Source organism: Octodon degus, unplaced genomic scaffold (genome assembly GCF_000260255.1).
Source record: "Octodon degus isolate 3935 unplaced genomic scaffold, OctDeg1.0 scaffold00027, whole genome shotgun sequence".
Lineage (NCBI taxonomy): Eukaryota > Metazoa > Chordata > Mammalia > Rodentia > Octodontidae > Octodon > Octodon degus.
Window position 1 is genome coordinate 18,485,323 of NW_004524603.1, and position 23,109 is coordinate 18,508,431.

The following is a 23,109-nucleotide window of genomic DNA, read 5'->3' on the forward strand; positions in this document are numbered from 1 at the left end:
GATGGAGAGAAGGAGAGGGAGAGAGGGGGGAGAGGGAAGGAGAGGGAGAGAGGGGGGAGAGGGAAGGAGAGGGAGAGAGGGGGGAGAGGGAAAAAAAGGAGAGAGAGAGAGAGAGAGAGAGAGAGAGAGAGAGAGAGAGAGAGAGAGCTGTCAGACTTCAGACTCTGTTACCAGATATAGCTTCTCTATTTTTAAACATGCTTATGTCACCTTTTATTGTGGATAGACTCACAGGTACTGTCTTCCTTTGGTTATTGGTTTGTTTATTTTGTTTTGTCTTTTCTTTGTGAGTAATATTTAGCAGAAAAGACTGATTCTTCCTGACTTTAAAACACCTGGCTTGAGCTCTCCCGTGCCCTCCAGTGTCACCTAATGTCCGACAAATGTAGTTCTACTGCAAAAGTGAGGTGGTTGCACCACAGAGGCCATGGGGTATGGGTCACCGCAGAGTGGGGCTGGGGAAACTCCTCGATCCAGAGTTGGAAAGGTCTGGATAAAATCCTAGTGGGCCTTCACTTTTCTAAGTCTTGGCTTCCTCTGTAAAATATGACAGTTCCACCTACTTTTAGAATTGGCAGAAGGCTAGATTAATTAGTCAATGTTCATCGTCTCCCTCCTTCTCTTCCTACTTCTAGTTCAATGTCTTTAAACAGATTAGCAGCTCGCTAGGACTGTGGTTTTAACAAGGCCTTGCATTTGAGGTGACTGCGTCTCGGCCACTCTAGCAGTCTGCCGCTTTCTCTTGTTGCATCCTGCTCTCTCTCCTGCATGGTCACTCTGGGTCGTGGGTGGGAACAGCTGAGCGGGACAATGCAGAGTACCCCGTTCTGCACAGCGTGTCAGGGTGTCTTCTTTTGGTAGGTAGGAGGCCTCCCTGTGGCCTGCTCTGGGATGTCACAGAAGCTGCCCTCGGGAGGCTGGTTGTGCCCTCGGCTTTCTGGAAGAAGCTGGGAGGGAAAGCACAGGGCGGTGGCTCAGTGCCCTACTGAAGTACACTGTCAACTTCATGCTGTTTACCAGTGAAAATGATGCTGCACCCGGGTCCACCCAGTCTGTTTCCGCTCGGGAGTTTCATAGTAAGGGCAGCAGCCTGTGTGACTGGTGTTGGTGGCAACGTGAAGTGAGAATCAGAGCCCGTTGTAGGCTGCTGAGGACTCCCCGCCCTTCTGCGTATTTGCGTCTAGCAGGTCCACATCCCAGGACCCTGGCAGTGATCTCAGAATGTACCAACATCCTCGCGCGTGGTCCTGTTTACAGAGCCCCACAGCCTGCTGTCCGGGGTGGCAGATGGGCGGCCTCCATCCCAGACGGCAGCTTGGCCGAGCTGGGTGCAGGCTGTCAGGGAGAGCTGTGTGTGTGTGTGTGTGTGTGTGTGTGTGTGTGTGTGTGTGTGTGGCATTAAAGCCCAGGAGGCAGTGCCAACTCTCTGAGTTGTTTGGGTGGCAGCCTGAAGACAACACATCCCGGGAGCTGGCAGGGCCGCCGTCTGCCAGAGGCCTGTCCTACCATGAGGATATTGAAGAGCTAATGAGTCCAAATGACTCAGGGAGAGTGTCGCCATCATCAACAATAGTTTAGAGGGAATGTTCACAGGCAGACTGTCTATACTGACTCCCTCACTGGGGGAATGGGAGGAGGAAGGGAGAGGAGTCTTCTGCAGGTGACAGGATGTCGCCTTCTGGCCCAGTGGTTGGACGTTTCCTTGAGAGGCACCACACACGCATTTAGAGCAGCACGCAGTGCGTGGCAGGCCCTTGGGAAATGTCAGTTCTCGTTACTTGGTTGGGACACCGTGTGTGCTAAAGGAAACACACAGCTCTGCCCACTTCAGGCAGTAGAGACAGTGATAGTTCACACTGGATATGAACTCTGGGGGTCTCTAAGATTTTGTCTAGGATTCACTCCCAGGTGGCAGAATCTAGGTGATCTGAATGCATCATAGTATTTTCTGTTTGTACAGTCCATTTTCCTCTAAATTATATTCTAGAGAACACCAAGCCCATATAAAAATAATATGGAGTGTTAGTCACAGAAAAGGACTTGTGATCATAATTTTAGAAAGCACTGAATACCTTTAATATACAATAGGTTTTGTGACACTGAGATACAGGTATGTGGGTTTCCTGCTTGTTTTCTGAGGACAGGGGAATTTGCCCACCAGAATACCCCTTCTCGTCTCCTGAGATCTCAGTATTGAGTGGAAAATTATTTGTGACATACTGTACAGTGCCTTGCAGTTTGCTTGCGGCTCTTACTCTTCGCTGATCTGTCTGTAGCTATGATGCTGTGGATCAGAGCAGAAAGTTTGTCCCCGCCTAAAGGTAAAGAGAAGTGGCAGAAAGGTTTAGTTACAGTTCAGAGCTTTCTAACTTTTTTTTTTTTTGACATCTTCGCTCAGATCTTTTGCATTTATATGAAACTTTTGCACTGAGCCACACGTGTGTATTTCATTGTGAAGTGTCTGGGCCTCTGGCCTTAATGGCCAGCCCTGCTGAAATGACAACTGAAGGTGGAGGCTCCCTTCCTGTGCTTGTGTGTGGGCATGCGTTTATGTAATAGAGTTCTGTTGACATTTAATATGATGCGGTCCTGTTAATAATAAAGGTGATTTGCATCTGGGTGAGCACAGAGTTTGCATGCCACCTTGGCCAGCCCCAGGTGCACAGAACCGCTGTCCTCTCACCCTGAGTCTCCCAGTACCAGGGCCCAGAGCAGCAGTTTAAGTGATGTTGTTGTCATGCAAGGACGCTCAATCTTAGCAAAGCACTATTTACTTTAGCAGTTAACTGCAACTACTAGTGGCCTCTAAAGTTGGCCTTGTCTGTTCTTGAGGAATCTTTTGTTGTTTTTCCCTGGCTCATAGATGGGGCAGATATATAGTTCAGAAGGAAGTGATTTGAAAACACCAAGATACGAAAAGCTTGCCTCAGTCTCTTCATCTAAGAAAGGCCTGGCCTCAATGAAGGGTTTGGGCTTTAGAGTCAAGTGACTGGGCGTGGATAGAGGTTCTGAGATTTCCAAGGTTTGCACTGGGCAAAGCTCGGTCTCTTTAAGCCTAAATTTGACGTCTGTAAGTTGCAGACAATAATGTGCTTCTTATTGTTTTGAAAGTTCAATGAGACAATGCATATATCGCCACAGCATGGACAACCATAAATAAATAAATAAATAAATAAATAAATAAATAAATAAATAAATAAGTATTAATCACTATAATCATTTTTCTTCCAATGAAAGTGGTTTCAAGACACTCTCTCAAAAGAGAATTCAGGAGTCCTGGGTTTGGAGAATTTTAGGGACACCGGTTAGGTCTGTCCTCTCATTGAGGAAATTTGAGGCGCAGCCTTGGGAGGCGAAGCAACTCACCTTAGTTAGGTCTTGCTGTCCTCGAGTCTGTTCCTCCCCCAGGATCTCCATCTTCATGGAGATCACTGTCTACCACTTAAAAAAAAAATCTGCTTCCTTCTTTACGCCTCTGTCCTTATCACTAAACTATAATTTCAACTGAGCATGAAGACACTGTCTATTTGATGGCACCTCAGATCCACAACACGAAGAACAAGTGGCTGCATTGAATAGTTACCCTGTGGATTTTCTTTCTTTTCTGTCTTTTTTTGTATTTAGTTCAGGGTCTACAGAGTCTCACTAGGCAATTGGACTCATAATGATCCTCCTGTTTTCAGCCTCCCAAGGGCTAGGATTATAGTTGTGCACCATCACATCCAGTCTCAGTCACCTCAGCTCATCCCGGGGGCGGGGCTGGCACGGCACACCGGGGATCGAACCCCAGCCGCTATGCTCTGCCTGAGCAGGTGCTTTAATCCACTGCACTATCTGGCCAGCCCTTACCCTGTGAATCTTCACTAAAAGAATAAATGAGTTCGGTGATGGGACTGTGGAGGGACACCTCCTCATTCAGACTCTTGTTAGTGGGTCAGCCTGCCGTGTAAAATGTGACCAGTATATGGGGATTCCTGACTTGGTTTTAAGGTTTTTGAAAGGAAGATTTCACACTCAGTACTAGCAGGCTGTTGAGGGGGGTGAAGGCGTTTCCCGGTGCCACACCCTCTGAAACTCATTTGGTTTGCTTTGCATGGGGAGCAGGGACTGCTTTTCACCATCCTCATACTAGTGGTCAATAGGTTTGGTGTTAGTCCAGGCCTATGGGAATTTCAGGAAAACAGGCCAAATAAGGCAGTTGTGTCCAGTCTCACATTTCTTAATTTCTTATCTGTCCTCATTGGTCTGGGTCCCTAATCCACCATCAGCAAGGAAAATAAGAGAAAAGTAGGAAGAGGTAAGGAACAATGGGCCTCAGTTCCATTCTGAGCTAGGCTTCCTTGGGCAAACTGGTCTGTCTCACAGTCTGAGTTCTTCTTAGCTGCACAATGGGGATAAGGGTCTTGGTCAGGCTGTGGTGGCTGTGTTTAGAGTACTTATGATGCGACCCTTTTAGTAAACCCCCATCTAGGGTAATGATGCCTTGATTAAAACGCAAGGAATGTGCACACGTGCACATGTGTGTAAACAACATAGCCTGCTGGGAATACAGTACAGGGTGAACCCGGACTAGAATATTGATCTTCTTGGGTTAAAGTGAAGAGAAGACCCTGTCTGACCTAGGGAACTGGTATCAAGGGATGTGGCTAATAGCTCCATAGGGCTTTGTAGATAAGTATTCTATCTGGAAGAAAATGCTACTTTTGGTTGGAGAATATTTAACTGTGAATCTTACAAAACAATTCCATCCATTTCCACAAAGGAAGCTGACAGGGAGGATGTATGAGGATTTGTGATGTTAGTAAGATAGTACAAATAGCATTATTGTTGCTGTAAAGATTAAAGGGCAGGCTGGAGAGAGAGCTCAGCCACCTAAGTACCTGCTTAGGCAAGCGCAGGGACCAGGGCTCGATTCCCTGTACCACATGCTGCTCTGGCCCGACCCCCAGGTGCACTGAGTGGGCGACCAAGTCCAGGTGTGGTGGTGCACACCTGTAATCCCAGCGCTGAGGAGGCTGACAACAGGAGGATCGCTATGAGTCCAAGCTGCATAGTGAGACCTTGTACCAAATACATTAAAAGAGAAAGAGTACAGGGCAACGCTGGGTACTTTTCAGTTTATATTAAGTCTCCAATCTCTGTTATGCCCTTAATCTACTACATTTCCTGTTCACTTATTTTCATGATTACTTGTGTAATGTATCTAGCCCTTCCTCACTCCTATCTGTTTGAAATTTATGACTATACCTCTCTGTGTGTGTGTGTGTGTGTGTGTGTGTGTGTGTGTGTGTGTGTAGGACTCTAATTGTGAATGCCTGAATAGTCGAATCTGTGTGTTTATAATCCTAGTTATATACATTCTTGCACATATACTAATAATTGACTTAATGTATTATACAATAGATTGCAATTTTGATCCACTAATGCAAATCAAATTTTGAAGATAGCTGAAAAATCTTACAGAAAGCCACAGAAGCAAGACGAGTGAGGCCTGGTGGTGCACAGGAGTGAGGCCTGGTGGTGCACAGGAGTGAGGCCTGGTGCTGCACAGGAGTGAAGCCTGGTGGTGCACAGGAGTGAAGCCTGGGGGTGCACAGGAGTGAGGCCTGGAGGTGCACACCTGTAATCCCAGTGCTCAGGAGGGAGGGGCAGGGGGATTGTTGTGCATTCATGGCCAGCCTGAGCTACATACAGAGACTCTGAGTCAAAAACAAACAAACAAACAAACTGAAAAGATGCAGAGATGGATAGACTGCACATGATAAAGTTAGAAGTAGTGGCTGGCCATACGTGTGTAATGTAAGACTTGCTGACCTCAAAGCTGAAAGGCATAGAGAAATAATTGTAAAGCAGAAAAAGATTACAGAGAGGAGTAGTGGGTGCTTGTTCTTTTTTTTTGAGGTGAAATGTAAGTTTTCTCTGTAGTGCATACACTTCTTGGCCTAGTATGTGCCAAGAATGACACAAGGCACTGTAACATTTTTTTTTCTTTTACCAATTTTTCATGCTTATAGCTGGTAATCGGAACAACTACTTTAAAGACATCATGCAATGCAGCAACCATTGTCAAATTCCTATTGTTTTGTTTGAGAAAGTTCTGTATAGTTTCCAATTTTTTTTACTATTTTGTATTCTCTTTAGATAAGAAAAAATCAAAATAAAAAATGAAATAGCACATAACTATGAAAACAAGAATAGATATGCAATACAAGCAAGCGAAAGAGCTGAGAGGAACAGAGCAGGGAGACAGCTAATAACAATAGTTAGGAAAATTTGAAGTGTTTGAGTAAAATGAGAACTAGAAAGGGGAAGCTGAATTGCGGATTTTTGCAGAGTTGAGTTCTGCTCTGTGACCAAGCAGAAAAGGGCAGAAGGGATTTTGGATGAGTGCAGCCCCCAGGGCTACCAGTGCAGGGCTACAGTAAGCACCAGACATCAGACCTGTGCTAGCTTTCGACTTCTGGGACGCATACCTGACTCGGACAGTTTACAGGAAGAAGACTTATTTTGGCTCGTGGTTTCGGAGGCTTTGATTCCTAGCCGGCTGTACCCCAATACTTTAGGCTTTTGGTGAGGTAGAAACATGGTGGGCCAAGAAGGGGGTGATAGAAAAAGGCTGCTTGCTTCATGGCAACCAGGAAGCTGACTGAGAAAGGGAAATTGCCCAAAGAAAGGCTTTAAAGCCCCATTCCTAGAGACCAGAGACCCCCTAGCTACTCAGGCAGTAGCTCACTCAGCTACGAACTCCTCAGGGAGTTAACCAGTCAGTGACATCAGCATCTTCATCATCCAGTCACATCTTGTGGCCTCTTAATCCAGTGAAGTTGACAATCCAGATTAATGATTGGAATACCATCCACCCATCTCTGAATCTATCATCGTGTTAGTATCAATTTCCTCAATTTGTGTCAGCTTGAACAAGCTTACTAAGCCATGTTTCTCATGAGGAATTGTGGCAATATATATTTATCTCATGTCTCCACCTGAATTTTAGACATCCGAAAGTCCACTGTGGTGTGCAGTAGTTACCCAATTGAGTTTTAAGATAGAGACTTATCCTAAGATTGATGTCTTATTTTTCGTTGAAGTCCCCGAGAGTAACCTTGAACAGTCACACACCACCGAATGATGAAGACAGCTGCTGAGAAGTGTGTCTTTAGGTAATTTCAATATTGTGTAAAGATTGTAGCGTGCATTAGCCACACAGAGTCAGATTGCATAGCTTGTTGCACACAATGGCTACGTGGGACATCGCAGTGTGTGTGTGTGTGTGTGTGTGTGTGTGTGTTTGATTATTGACCAAAAGGCCACCCTGAAATTCATGAGTGTGACTAACCTTTTCCTTGTTAAATAAAAGAATTGAATTCAGGAGTACAGGTTGCTACAAAACATTCTTAAAGAGGTGGTTGATCTCAGTTTTAATGGACGCAACAAGTTATTGCAACGTAGACACACATATCCTCCACCCTAGGGTAAGAGTTCCGAAGGATCCTGTGCCGCTCTGACCATAGTTTTCCACAGTGCTAATTTAATGCTCAATCCATGATGAGGTATTTCCTACATAATGAACTCTAGCTTTGAGTCTGTGATTCTAGTGGTCCCTAATAAACTGTTTTCCAGGAGAGTTCCATTTGGCTGCTTCTCAGGAGGAGGAAGAGTTTTCATGTATCCTTCCAGTTCTTACATTCAGTTCACAAATTTCTCTACTCTTTTTGGCTTTCTACTGTGAGATATTTTTTCTCTGTAGATGAAAAAAAAAAAATAGAAAACATACTGGCCTTTGGGGAAATGCGGCCTTTCTAATTTGTGTTCAAGCACTGCCTGGAGGGCACATTGCTCCCTTCTCTCTGAGGCGCTCTGGAGGCTGCGGTGCTCACCCGCCCATGCGTCAGGTCAGGTGGGGTCCTGGCTCAGCCTTGAGATCTGTGTGTTTCTTGTAGGTTACTCAGGAGAGCCGTCTAGGAAGACAAGTGTTTCAGAAGATGTGTTTCTTAGAACAGAGCAAAACACACTGCTGTACGAACATTAAGTGGTGTTTAATGTAGGCCTTTGAGGTAATTCGAGCCGTCCCCTAGAGAAGACTGCTGTGTGTCCAGTTAGCCAGGTATATGGCCGCAGCAAAGTGAAAAGTGCAGGACTGAGGCCACCCTTGGTTGTTGGTTACTTTATTGAAAGAGATAAGACCCAAGGATGGGAAATTCATGTTACTTTTAGTAAGGACAGGTGTCCCTGAAGAGGGGTACTGCTGTCATTGGACCCGAGATGTCCCTCAAAAAGCCAGAGGTTGAAGGCTTGGTCCCCAGCTCACGGTAGAGTTGGCAAGGAGGGCAACCTTTGGAAGTTGGGGTCGGTTGGGAAGAAGATAGGTCTTCGCCCTTGCAGAGGATGGCGGGAGTGGGGGCTCTGCCTGCCTTCTCATTCTCCCTTCCTAGCCACCACGAGGTGCACAGATCTCCTGGGCCGTGTTCTGACACCATGACACATGGCGCCATCACAGCCCAGAGAAAGAGGGCCGGGTGTCCCTAGGCTGGAGCCGCCGAAGCAGTGAGCCAGCATCTGTCTTTAACCCCCGGGAAGGTGACGCTCTCACATAGTTTGTCACGGCGGCAGAGGGCTGACTAGCACAATCCCTCCTGTACCTCTGCTTTCTTTTCTATGCTAGTCTTCTCCAGTTCAGGTCTGAGTCCAGTCCCTTACTAGATGAATTATCATTGTGCGCTTTCACAACTCACTGTCTTTCAGAAACAAAGCCACAGTCTCAACTATAACCTGCGAGGCCCTGCCTAGTTGAGCTTGCCACCCTTCCTAGGCCACTCCACTGCCTGGCACTCGCCCTGACCACTCTTCAAACATCCCAGCGTCCTCCTGTCCACGGGCTTCTCACTTGCTGATCCACAAGGTTGAAATGCTGTTGCCCCAGTTACCCACACAGTGAGCTCCCTAGCTTGCCTTGGGTGTTGCCCAGCATGGGCCTTTCACTATGGCTTCTCAGGCCTGCTCTTGATCTTCCTTTTCTCTGTGGCCTATTATGTATATACTTATCTATTTTATTGTCTTTCTGTCACAGGAGAATATATACTCTATGAGATTAAAAAAAAAATTAATGTTGTGTTCACTGTTGTGTGCCCAGTGCTGGGAACAGTGCCTGCTCTGTAGCAGGTACTTGTACTTATTGGCTTCACTGAATTAATAAATTACTCATCTCACTTTCTCTCATTTTTCCCTCAGCTTAGAGATAGTGCTGCACCCTGCTACTCAACTAGATGGCTATTTTGGTCCTTTATCACCTGTTACATAAAACTTCTCTTTCTTACCTATATTCAGGGCCTGGAAGAGGCCTGAGCCAGTCTACTTAATGACATCATCTGAGTCACCGCCCCAGGCTCTTCTGTTGGGGAAGAGTGGGGGACAGTTCTAACTGTTTTGCTACCAGCATGAATGCCTCACATTTTAACCAGATACATGGGGCATCCCAGAGACAGCAATAACACAGACCTTGTGTTTTTAACTGTACCTATGGAAGCAAGGGATACAGCTTAGCAGCGCAGCATCTCCATGGCAAACACAAGGTCCTGAATTAGTTTCCCAGTCCCAAATCCTGTCCCCCAAAACATAACTCTACCCATTGAGGTAAGCTCTGTTATCTGGAAAAGAGCCTTCTTGCCATGCACCCCTGGCAAGCACAGATGGCATCTTATTTGTGCTGCTAGAAATAGGTGTTCGTCTGCAGTCCTACCCCCACCCTACGGTCCCTGTGGTCTAGAGAGTTTGAGCCTCAAACAGTATCAGGAGCCCCAACCCTGTTTCCTTTGAGATTGCTCATTAGGAGAATGCTGGGTCCTGCTGGGGTCTTGGTGTCCATTGTCTCCATAGCCACCACTTGGGGACATAAATGGTGCAAAGCCCTGCTCTGCCAACCCCCTACTCCCCACTTTTCTTCCTAGAGTGTCTGCCTCATGCAATGTTCTTGGTGTTAGGTTGTAAGTATCACAAAGCACAGGAGAATCGGCACCACTTGGAACACCATGGTTTTTAGCCCTTGGGCCTCTTGGAAATAGTGGAATTGTGCCAGTTCTGAAGCGCAGCCTTGTGGCACAACCCCCTAGCTATCTTCCACAGCCAGCGTCCCCACTCCTCACACGTGTGGGGAATGCTGCACCTGGGATGCCCAGGGCACCTGCACACGATCAGTCCTCCACACTCAACCATCAGTCCTTGTATCTCACAACTCATGCAAAGGGACACTAATGGACCCAAAAGCTCTGTGCCCATGGGGGACATGCCAACGCCAGTCTCAGTTTGAAAGAAGGTATCAGTGCTCACTAAAGGAGGATTCCTGGGATCTTCTCACTAGAATGTCTTTGATTTTTCAAATTTAAACATCCTTTGGAGGCACTGAGGAGTGAACCCTGGGCTTTGTGCATGCCAGGCAAGTGCTGTACCCCTGAGCTGCACCCCAAGTCCTTTTTGTAATTTGTGTTCTGAGACAGGTCTCAGAAGTTGTCCAGGCTGCCTCAGTCTCCCGAGTGCCTTGAGTTACAGGTATGCATCGCCACAGCCAGCAACTGTGCACCTCATTCAGGCTTCAGTTCAAGAATTTGCTCTTGCATTTAATTCTGTACTGATGTAGCCTCTGCACTCTGTCCTTCTCCAGTGCTGGTTTTTATTTTCTGAGCTGTTCCTGCAGTGTTTGGCCACATTAAAGGATCTTTTCTCGTCTCCTCCAGGGGCTCACAAGCTTTGCCCTGAAGGTCAAAAAAAAAAAAAAAAAAAAAAACCCTCTTCTTCTTGTGTCTTGTGTAGCATTCATGTGGCCTTATGCACCCAGTGATGGTTAGAGCAAGCTGTTGACTTAATTTCCATAAACACATTTGGAATAGTCAGTGGTTAGCAGGTCGCTTCTGCCACGTGGGAAGCTCACATGTAGGGCATCTCACACCGTCACCGTTGTGGATAAGCGATACGCACTGACTCAGCGACTGTGGCATTATGGGAGCGCACTGACTCAGCAACTGTGGCATTATGGGAGCACAGCGTAAGCGTCTGGTGCACTCACTTGCAATGATCCTACACCTACCTGTGAGCTGCTTCTACTTTCAAATATCCTGAGGTACCTTGGGCATGGTTTATTATGTAGGTGTCGATGGAGGAGGGCTGGCTCAGGGGGACTCAGCCCTGCACAAGTCCTTGTCCTTGAAGAGAACACTGGACAGACAGATACATGGGTGTTGACGAGTGAAGCTTGCCTCTAACATGGGTCAGCACTACACAGGCAGAGGACCAGGTTCCTCACCCTTAAGGAGCCTGAGTTCCCACCGGGTCACAGACTGGACACGTGTATCTTGGCTCCTGGCTCAGCAAGCATGAGCTCCTCCGGTTGTGCTCTGTGTTTTCCTGAGGACCAAATCGTGTGCTGGAACTTCCGTGGCCACCCTCCTGATATGTGTGAAATATCCTGAGATCTGTTGGATGATGCCCGGAGCCAACACGAGTGACAGTGGACTGGACTTAGGCTCCTAAATCACATGGATGGAACTTTTCCGATAATGTCCTTCCTCATTTTTTCTAATGCCAGTTTATAGAGTGCATGCCAAGCTCCCCAGAGAAGCAGCATTTGCCAAGTCCGCTTGTCATTTCTTCTAATTAGGTTTTAAATAAATCAAAGAACTCTTGTTTTCATTTACCTTGGATTATACAGCAAGTGTTCTTGCTTATGTGGCCCACAGAGACAGTCCTGGAAAGGACACTGAATTCCTGACATTCTAGAGGCTCCGGAAGTTTCCTCCCAGGCACCTTGCTAAGCGTTGGCTCTGCCCCGTGTGCAGAGGAAAAGAGAGGCGCTCCTCCCTGCTCCCTTCTGCTCTGAAGGACTGTGGCTGGACCATGAGCTCTGAGGCCAAGGCCCAAAACGTCCCGGGGAGACAGGCTGGGCGCTGGGGCATGGGCCTCCCTGGCGCCTCAGCCCTCCCTCTCCCTGTGCCTTTCCAGACTGTTTCTCGGGTCCACCACTTCAGTACCACCCTGCTCCACAGGCCCTTTGTCCTGTGCTCACCCTCACCCTCACTCTCACTGTGGCCTTCTTGCCTTCAGGGACCTGTGCAAGCAATGATGCCCCTTCCAGAGTGAGATTTCCAAGCTCACACGCCACTTTTTATTTGGGGGGTGGGGCAGGCGGAGGGCTCTGACCTCTGCGTATTCCTGAGCCAGGGGAGCCAAGAACAGTTTGCCAGGTGGGCTCTGTTTCCGCTTCCTTCTCCACCTTAGCCAGCCAGATGGGGACGGAGCCCGGGCGAGTGGTCAAGACTGGCAGGACGGGGTGGCCTGTGGACAGTATAACTCAGCCTTTGGCCCTTATCAGGAAGGGGCAGCCAGCCCTGTGGTTCCTGTTTCTAAGGGTCAGACTTCAGCCTGTTGAGGTGATAAACACTTCAGTTACCTTGGGCAGCAGAGGCTGTCATCCTTTCATGAATTATAGGCCTGTGAAACAAGGTTACCCGTGTCCTGAAAGTGTTCTTGCCCTGCCTCTGCCCTCCCCATTATCTTCTCCCCATCCCTCCCCTTTGCACCTCTCCTCTTCCCCTTCCTCTCTCCTTTCTTCCTCTCCCCTCCCTTCAGCTCCCCTTTCCTCTCCTCTCCTCCCTTCTGCTTCTCTTCCCCTCCCCCTCCCTTCTCCTCCCCTCTTCAGCTCCCTTTCCCTTTCTTCCCCTCCCCTCCTCTCCTCTTCTTTATCTCCCTTTCCATCTCTCCCTTCTTTTCATCTTTATTCTTCACTCCCTTCCCCCTCCTTCTGTCCCTCCCTCCCTTTTCTCTTTCTGTCAGACTCTAATAACTGCCACCAGGTATGCATTGCAGTGCATAAATCACATGTCTTTCTCAAATGAATCAAAGCTAGATTTTTTTTTTTTTTTTTGGTGCAGCACATAGGTCAGGAACCAACAGCCAGGAGTGTGGCTGAGTGGGATGGGGTTAGATAGGAAGCCCGTTACTGGATGCCGTCTCCTTGTGCTCACTTCTGGTCCTCCTGCCGAGACTGTGGCCATTTCACTTCTGCGCTTGGTGGGGTCTGCAGCTGGGTGAGCGTGGCCTCCAGCGCCAGCATGTGGGGAGCGATGCAGAACCCAGCACCCCCGAGCGCGTTTCCTGCTCTCTCTGGGGTGGCTGGCAGGTCAGACCCACTTAAGGGGGTGCTGATCCTTTATTTATTAGATCAAAGGGATATGATCTGTTGGTCATGTCTGATCTATTCTTTGCAAAGGTGCCTCCCATGGAGATTAGTAGGTTTCTTTGAATATCAACACTGATTAAATCAGGGAACACTTGTGCTATTTAAAGTAACAAGCCCAACTAAATTCACTGAAGAAAGCCAATGGATAAATCTTTATAATTTCAAGGGCTGGCCAGATAGCTCAGTGGATTAAAGTACCTGCTTAGGCAGACTCGGGGACTGGGATTTGATCCCTGGTGTGCTGTCCCAGCCCCACCCCTGGGGCATGCTGAGATGGAGATTGAGACTGGGTGCCATGGTGCATGCCAGTAATCCCAGCACTTGGGAGGCTGAAAACAGGAGGATCACTATAATCCCAATCTGTGTAGTGAGACCCTGTAGACCCTTACTAAAGACAAAAAATAATCTTTATAATTTTGATTGTTAAAACACATTTCATATCCCAGATGTCTTTTAAAAACTATCTCCTTGTGCTAGATTCTGTAAAACCTATGCCTCATTATGCAGAGTAATAACTAACCTATTGAGTAATTTGCTAATGAATTTAACTCATTGATTTTCATAGTGGATTGCATAATAGTTATTTGGGAAAAAATATTTCTCAGGGCTTAAAAGATCCAGACCTCAGGGAACTACCCACTAGGGCCCCCCTCCCGTCCCTCTCTCAGACAGGAGCTTTCTTTCTCTCAATAAATATATTCTGCTCATAACCTCAAAAAAAGAGATCTAGACCCTTGTACATTGCATACTGTATTTCCTATATTTGGCTTAAGTGTTCAAAACAAAAATTATAACATAACCAAGCTCAAAACTCTATTATGTTTTGAGCAATTTCAGCCCCAAAGCTTCTTATCCAGCTATTTCAAATAACTTTCATCCATTCAAACCTACTCAGAATCCAAGAGGTCGACAGTAAAAGACGTTAGACCCGCTTAAATAGTCCCCATCAATTGAAGAACTGAAATCCGTGCTCATAATTATGAAGGAAAAGATCCACAGGCCTTCACTCAGAACTTATTCACTTAATTTTGTATGTTATTATAAACCTTAATTATCTGATTTTCAGACTCACAGCTGTGTAGAAGCTGTCACTGAGGAGAGCGGAGTGGACAAAAGACAGGGACAATGATTTGCAAGGAACTTCAGTCAGACAGAAAGGCAGGAACAGCAGAAGGGCTGGTCTTTGTAGAACAGCATGGTGCACTGTTTGTGAAGGAGAATTGAGATTGTGGTGCGTATGTTCTGCCTCAAGAGGCACAGACACTAGTAATATACTTTAAGAGGGTCTTCTAAAATTCAGTATTACCTAATTCAAATTAGTTTTTTAAAAATGTATTTAGTACAGGGTCTACAGGGTCTCACTACACAGGTTGGACTCATAGTGATCCTCCTGGTTTCAGCCTCCCAAGCACTGGGATTGCAGGTGTGTGCCACCACGCCCAGGCTGGGCAGGGCCGACAAGACATGCCAAGGATTCAAGCTAGTTTTATCACACACAGCCCTTTATGTCACCTGTTGTTGTCATAGAGCATTGCCCTTAAATTACTCCTGATGAATATTTGTGTGTCACCCCCAAAAGATAAGAGATAATATATCTTAGCCCAGTGGCACCCCAAAGGGTGTAGCCCAGATCCCTGTTCAGAAAACACTTTGACTCAGGATTCTTTGACCTGGGATTCTGGTAGGGATCACAGAGTACGCGGGTGCTGCTCTGGTTTCCCAAGTTGTGCAAGCTGCCCAAAGCGGTGTTCCATGTCCCTTCCCCAGCCGGCTTCTAGAAGCCTCCAAGTTCCCTGCAGCTTCACCGCATGCAGAGCCCAGCGGTGGGCACAAAGCCAGACAGAGATGGGGGTAGCTGACAAAGAACACAGCTTTTCAGGCCCCGTTAAGTCCTGGCCTGCATGTAGCTACCCACCTCAGATACCCTCCTTTGCTTGTGCGAAGTCTTCCAGGGCTGTTGCAGCAGGAGAGAAGCGCACTAGCATGAACTCTCAGTTCCCTTAGCAGCCCTGTACTTCTGAGGAGCACCAAAACTCAGGTCTTCTGTGGGTTTCCTGCCAAGTCAGGGATCTAGCCAGCACACTGTAGGCAACAGGAGATCCCCAGGACATGCCGTTCTTGACCGTTCACAAAGTCGAAATGTGTTATAGTTGCTGCCTCTATTACTACTTCTACTACTGTTTCGTGTTCTGGTTGTGTGTGTTACCCCATCCCTTGAAACGCAGGCTGTCTGGCAGCAGTGACAAGATGCTTGGTTTGAAGGCAGACCTAAGTAAAGACATTGGCACGTTAGCTACTTTAGTGAAAATGTGAAAAAAAAAAAAAAAAAAAAAAAAAAAAAAAAAAAAAAGAGGACAATGACGTCATCGTTTTACCATAAAACTCAGAGGTGTGGTCGTGCGGGAAAGAGCTTAGTTGATACTGTGTGCTCAATAGTTAGCAGCTGTGACGTCTGTTATAGTCCGAGAGATGATCCCAGGCCAACGGAGGTTGTGTCAATATGGAGCTACATTTGCTTCGTAATGGGCATGACGGTAACGTTTGCTTTGTTTCTGCATGCTCCTTTTAAGGCCGGGGAAGTCCTCGGAACAGATCGTTAACATTTCTTTTCTATGTTTTGACTTGTACGTTGTAGAAATCTGCTCTCAGGAGAAAGTGTGCAGTGTGTAAAATCGTGGTCCACGCCGCCTGCATCGAGCAGCTAGAAAAGGTAAGAGAGCGCCACCTGCTGCCACATATATTTATTGCCAATGTCCGGTCTTCATTACATTGGAGGGGGCAGGTATTAACCCGCATTTCCAACTTTTTTAAACAACAGTTTTCCTTTAAAAACTAGAAGTCAGACAAGATGAGCAGATTAATAATTAAAAGACAACGTTGAAGGGTCATTTAGACTGTCTGTTGACGCAGTTCTTGATCTCATTTAATGTCGACCTTTGAGAAAAATGGTAAAACCAGAGCCCAGTTTGCAGGAATTCTCTTCCTATACAATCTCTGCTTTTGAACAAGATATTTTTTTAAGAAAACAATTCCAGGGGCCAGCGAGATAGTTCAGCAGTCTAAAGCTCCTGCTTAGGTGAGCTCAGGCAGGTGCAGGGGACTGCTGCTGGAACCCTGGCACCGCATGCTACACCAGTCCCGCCCTCAGGGCGGGCTGAACCGGCCTCCGCCCAAAAGAAAACAGTTCTAGAAATTTCCATCTTAAGACCATCGTTTACATGTGCCTTTCTTTAGGAGTCTGCCTTTTACTTAAGTGGCTGCCAGGGCCAGAGCAGAACCTGAAAACAGCTGTCGGCCACTTCTGTGGCTTCCTGTGCAGTGTCTGTGTTTGAATGTGTGGCTGGGCTGGAAGCCATGTCTTCCGGGTACCTCTCCCCTGAAGACATGTGTTCTGTAGAGTTTATCTCTTCCTTGGCCAGCGCAAGGGAAGGCTCCAGTAGATAGCACGCTGTCCTCTGTCTCGGACCTCGGCTTCAGGGTCACGCAGAATTCTCCTTGCTCTGTCTGGGCTCCTGAGCTGCCATGCGCACATGGGAATGTGTTGAAACATTTTTGTTCCATGACCCGCAGTTGAGCCCCCCATTCATGCCTTTGCCCTGACAACCTGTAGCTGTCGTACACTGAAATCTCGAGGCAGCCACTACTCAACTGTACCTTAATGCTCTGGACCACAACCGCACCCACTGATCTTCTCCTTCATTCTATGCTCATTTCATTGGATCTGGCATGAAACAAGATGCAGATTCCCAACCAGGAGGCCTTCCTTTCAAAAGGGCAGGACTGAATCCTTAGTAAAGAACACTTCAGGATAATGTGAATAATTCTCATCATATTTAAGAGTTCTCAAGTTTATACTTTCAAGTTTCAAGATCTGAAGCCCAGCTGAATGGCTTCAGCTGGCACATACTTTTCTGACTCTTTCTTACCTCAGTTTATCCACATGTCAATCTAAGGGCATTATTATTTACAGATGCCCTGATTTCATCACTAAGAACGCAGGGACGTGGACTTAGACGTGAAGTCACATGGACTCTTTCATGACGATTTCAAAAAACTAGCAATAATCTTAACTGGTTTCTTAGTGTCCGGGCATTATTGTCTCACTATCTGTTACTCTTCGGTTTTTCAGGCAGTTCGACCTACTGTGATGCTTATCTCTAACGTATTTTTCTTTTTATATGACAGATTAATTTCAGATGTAAACCAACATTTCGGGAAGGGGGCTCGAGATCACCAAGAGAAGTGAGTATTTCCGGACGCTTTTGGTTACCACCTTGGATTCCTGTGGATTCTGGGCTCTCGTAGGTATCCAGGATTCACTAGGGAGTCGGAAATACAGTCTGTGCCCGTCGGTTCCACGCGAGTCTCTGGTGGAGCCCTCGGTCAGTCCCGTCTGTGCTCCCTTCAGGCACCTCCCTTGTTTGCACACAGCCCTCTGCTCTGTTCCGCTCATGCTGTCCCTGTGGTGGGAGCCATGTACTCATGGCTGAACCAGACACTGGAGAGGAGCAGAGGTGAAGGGGTGAGGAGACAATAGCCTTGTGTTGTTTCCTTGGCTAATCTCCAATGCAGTTTCTCAGTTTTGAGTGTGTATGAACTACACAGAAGGCATCATAATGACCTTATTCATAAGAATGCTAGAGTTGAGCTCTTCTCTCTCAAAGCCAGTTCTGATGCTGTGTGACCGGGGACATCTCATCTAATCTAAGTAACAGAGTTTTAATATGTTAAATAGATAGATAAATACATAGATAGGTAGACTTACATTCAGTAGTCGATCCCTGACCTCACAGTCTAGTCATGACAATAAACAAGTTTGAACTAGAATGCAGAGCAGTTGATGCCATTTGTGTGATAACAGAGGGTTCAGAGGAGCAGACGGCCTGTGAACATACTTGTTTGTTCAGCTTCTGTTCAGAGGACACACCAAGCTCAACTGCTGGGAGGTGTTAGGGAAGGTGAGAGTGGTTCTCAGTCCCCTAATGTATTCTCTGGGGTCTAGTTCTGGGCCAGAATTGTGGTCCACAGTTCGCAAGACAGAGGCTCGTCCTGAGCAGAACTCGTCCTTCCTAGAGTGTAGTTACTCTGCTCAGGTGCTCCCTACTGTGCTCCACCCTTTACCATCTTATGCGGAGCGCTCCTCAGAGAAAGCCTGCTGAGTAATTTTTGATTAATGGACATTAGTAATGTGTTCTTATGGTGGAGTTTATAGATTTCCTGCTGAGAGGCCCTTCAATTTTAGTTCCCCTCCTCTCTCTGCATTAGATGGATAATTAAATTCCAGGGGATGCGGGGGGGAGGGGCAGGATTCCCTTAGACTTTCTGCTCCTCTTTATGTTTCCAGTGAGATGAGTTCAAGCTGTACTTATACTCCTTGGGAAACATCCAAGCAGGTGTGTGCCTCAGACCAGCTTCTTATAGTGGTGAACATGGGTGAGAAGAAAGGGACCATGAAACCCTAAACAGAACTTAAGATGCAAACAGGCATCAATGAGAGTTGCTGGTGAATGAGGAGTGCAATCTATGGGTGAGCAAGGGCCAGATTCAAGGGCCCCTGGGCGCCATGCTGCACTGTTATCATCAGAGAAACTGGGAAGGGGCATTTAGTTGCTTTTGGTAAAATGTCCTGTGCTGAATGAAACACAGAGAAAACATCCTGGAGTTCTACAATAGTACTGTTGGAGGTATAGAAGCAACTGAGAAGGTGTTGTCAGTAATCTAAGTGTACAAGAATGATGACTTGGACCAAGGGTAACATGGGTGGCAGATATGAGTTTGAAGAAAACAAACTTGACAAGGTGTAGTAATGGATGGGATTTGGGGACATGAGGGAAAAGGTCCTTGGAGAATGTGTTCAGTGTTGGAAAATGACTTTATTTGAGGATGGGATGAGGAGCTGTTGAGTTTAGTTGTAGAACTACCAGGTCTGAGGTGTCCTATGACCCCAAATCAGGATGCCCAAGAGAAAGCTGGGTGGGAATATGAATTTGTAGGTTATCAGACAAAAGAGCCAGAGTTTGGACATTTGCTAATTGATGGCACTTGCAGATAGTAATGAAAGCTGTGAGCTACCTGACTGTGTAGATTAGGAACAGAAGATGGATGAATCCAGAGAAAATCACACACATTTAAATGACAGTCAATACTAGGCTTGGGGCAGTGGTAGCCTCAGCCTTGTAGTCTCAGCTACTCAGGAGGCTGAGGTAGGAGGACCCTTTGAGTCCAGGAGCTAGACAATATGCCAGACCTTGATTTTTTAGACAAATGGGAAATTTTAAAAAGACACTGAAAAAGAACGATCTCATTGATTCTACTGAATTCAAGAGGACTGAAAGAAAACATGAAAGCAATAGGGTAGAGTCAGAGGTTGTGGACAGAAGAGAAGGTACTTACCCCATGCATTGGCTTCCCCTGGTATTTGTGGATCCAACCGCATAGCGAGTGTCCTTTGTGCTACCCCACAGTGCACGTGGGTCCCGGCCACCATATCACTCAGTGGGAGCTCAGAGCAAAGGGAAAGGGCTTGCAATGTGTTCTTATGGTGGGGTTTATAGATTTCCTGCTGAGAGGTCCTTCAATTTTAGTTCCCCTCCTCTCTCTGCATAGATGGATAATTAAATTCCAGGGGGCAGGAGAGATTCCCTTAGTTCTTCTGCTCCTTTTCCCTGAAACTAATTCTTCCATGTGGCCTTTCGACCATGTGGTCTTCCCTTGTCTTCTTCCTTCAACTTGTTATTCTTCCTTTTTTTACATTTTCAAACACTCCCATTCCACCCCATCTAGATTATGTCTATCAGCATAAGCATGCTATCACAGCTTCTGTCTTAGAAAAATAGAGATGTCTTTTTTGTTGTTGTTGTTCCTTTGTTTGTTTTTTGCAGTACCTGGGATTGAACTCAGGACCCTGTGCTTGCCAGGCAAGCGCTTATTCTACTGAGCTATCTCCCCAGACCCTGACTTAGAAAAATAAATGTGCTTAATTTTTGCTTGAATCCTCAGCTTTGTGTTCAGTGCTGAGCTTCCGAAGAAGTGCCATGTATTGGAATTATTTTTAGTATGTCCTCTTCTGATCTTTCGAACCTGTTTGGGGCTGGCTTTTACTCTCCATTCACTGAAATTGCCTGTTTATTGTCACAATTGATGTCCTCCGTGCCAATCTCAGTAGATATCATTCTTTTCTGTTTCAGAAGTACTCAAAATATTAGTATTCCATTTTTCAGGAGATGGTCTCTGCTCTTGAGCGCCGGTGTCACTCTCGCTCGCTTTTCCACCGCACTGGAAAACCCTTCCTGCAGGCTCACACTGTGCATCCCTGACCCTGTTTATAACCTGCTGGGTTAGGAGCTTCTCCACGTTCTGTCTTCTCTGCCAGCTCTTGTTTAAAGCTCTGACATCTGCTGACTTTCCATTTCCGGTCTTCGTTCCTTGAGGTTCTGTATGGTGCGTCAGAATGCATCGCTCCCGTGTCAAGTAAAATGCATAGAAAAGAGAAGCTCTTTGGTTGAAACCGCTTTTCCTGTGTTTTTGCGCCTCGCAAAAAATACACTTCAATTGGAACAACAGCGGGTCATACTGATTTCTACTCTTGCATTCCTTATGCATCCAACTCATTTGCCTTTTCCTGTCGATTTTATCTGTAAAGTGTTTTTCATAATTAATGCACTTACCTCAATTTCTGTTGTCAGTACTAAGGTACAGTGACTTTGTACCTGTGACACCTGCAGTAGCTTCTCCATATTTTTTTTAAGCTTCTCCTTCTAACTTGCCCAGAATTTAAGAGTGTGATCTTTTAGATGAAAACTAGATTATGTCGTTTTCGGTCTTGAAACTCTCCAGTGATTTCTACAGCACAGAAGCCCTTTGTCTTGTCGGAGAAGACCTGGGTGGTCTGACCACTGTCTGCCTTTCCTGCTCCATCTGGCTCTAACCAGAGCCTTGAATGTTTGTGTATTTGATTGGTATATTGAAAATTTCTTTGCATGACTGTTTCTTCCAGTCAGGCTAAAGCTTGCTTGCTTATTTATTTATTTTTGCGGTCGCAGGGAGTGAACTCTGGACCTTGTGCTGGCCAGGCAGGCTCTTAAGCTGCTGAACTGTCTCCCCAGCCCAGGCTACAGCCTAAATATCATTCACTTAGAGGTTGTCTTAGTCTATGATTTCATCTCAGAATATCCTAGTTGGGCTGGCTTGTAAACAAGAGAATTTTATTTTTCACAGTTCTGGCTGCTGAGGACCTCAAGGTCAGGGATCCAGCCTGGTTTGGCTGTGGTGAGAAGCCTGTCCCATGCTGCAGACTTCTTTACAGGGATGAAGGAGGGCAAGAGATCCCTCTGGAGCCCCCTCCTCCTTTCTGTACCAGAAACTGAACTCAGGACCTCACTATTGCCAGGCAGGGGCTGTGCCACTGAGCTATATCTCAGGCCCTCTCTTGGAGTCCCTTTTATGAGATGCTGCTAATCCCATTAGTGAGGGCCCCAACCTCCTGACCTAGGTGCCTCTGAAAGTCCCACATCTGAATCGCACTGCACTGTGGGTTAGTATTTCACATAGGAGCTTGGTGGTGTCACAGACTGTAGTCTGTTGCAGAATTCTTCCTCACCTGTAAATACACAGCACATTGCTCTCTGTCAGAGCACCTTGCTGTGCCCCCTTTGAATCCCCTTGCACATTGGGATTATTTATAAATATTACTATTTACTGGCCTAACAGTGTCTTCCTCCTTTAACATAAGGTTTGGGAGTTTCTGTGTGGAATTTGTCCCTGTTTAATGGTCCAAGACGAAGAGCGTGTGGTCAGTGAACGTGGACTGCCTGAATGCCCTTCTAAGAGGCTGAATTCCTTCCAGAATGCCTGAGAACTCTTGGCCTAAGAGGCTATTTTGGAGATGAACTTTATGGCTGAGGATGACTGATTTGGGGTTCTTAATTAAGAGATTTTTAACAGATTACTCAGTGTAAACGACGGGGCATTCGTGAGCTCGGTCTAGGTTCACGTTGCACCTCTGCTTCTTTCTGACAGGGTGGCCAGAATCTCAAGAGTAAGAACTGCTGGCCCCGGTGTCTCACAGTGACACAAGACTTGAACTTGGTGACTTTTTAACAAATATGTGGAGGACTTCATCATTCGAGATGAGTCTCTGGGAAGCTCAGTTTTCTTAGTTGTAAACTATAAAGGATAGGTTATGAGTTCTAAGAGCCTTTCAAACATTCTATGAATAACATTTTGAATTAAATTGGGTACTGGAAAATAACTGAGCCATTATGCTAAGTATCAATTAGCATATATCACTGGTAAAAACCTAGAAGATATAGTCTTTTCCTTACCTGATTATGAAAAATTCAAGAATTATTGATTGACAATGAGAAGATATTGTGGTGTTCGAAGCCTTAGTTTGCTGTCTTAACAACTATGTATCAACACTCACATTTGTAGTATAAGAATCCCAAATCTAATATTAATTCAACAATTTAGGGGTAATGAATAATGATCAGGAGAACAGTGTGAAAAACCTAATTTTGATTCAACTAGTTAGGAGCTATGAAAAATGGCCAAAAGAAGAAAGTGTGAAAAATCTAATTTCACTCCAGTAATTTAAGAGCCATGAATAATGGTCAAAAGAAAACAGTGTGTAAAATTAAATTGCTCATGAATAACGATTAGAAAACAGTAACAAACTACGATAACAGCTTTCTTTTCCTTACTGATGAAGACATTTAATGACCCTCCCTCCCTAAAATAATAGCCCCATGATTTAGTTGTCAAAGAAATAAGGTTGAGAATTCCATTCAGTCGACCATACATTTATTGCATATTTACTTTGTTCAAACTATGTGCTTAAGCTGAATTTTTTTCTTCTTATTAGAATATATTTGCATAATACAATC

General features: G+C 46.0%; 1 protein-coding gene across 1 annotated transcript in view; it reads left to right on the top strand.

Annotated features, from left to right (window-relative positions):
• Window positions 1-23,109, top strand: part of Dgki (diacylglycerol kinase iota) — a 306,437-nt gene that overhangs the window by 5,615 nt on the left and 277,713 nt on the right. The window contains exons 2-3 of the mRNA XM_023712766.1: window positions 15,861-15,935; window positions 17,411-17,467. The gene's annotated coding sequence lies outside the window, so the exon portion shown is untranslated. The remainder of the gene's footprint in view (window positions 1-15,860; window positions 15,936-17,410; window positions 17,468-23,109) is intronic.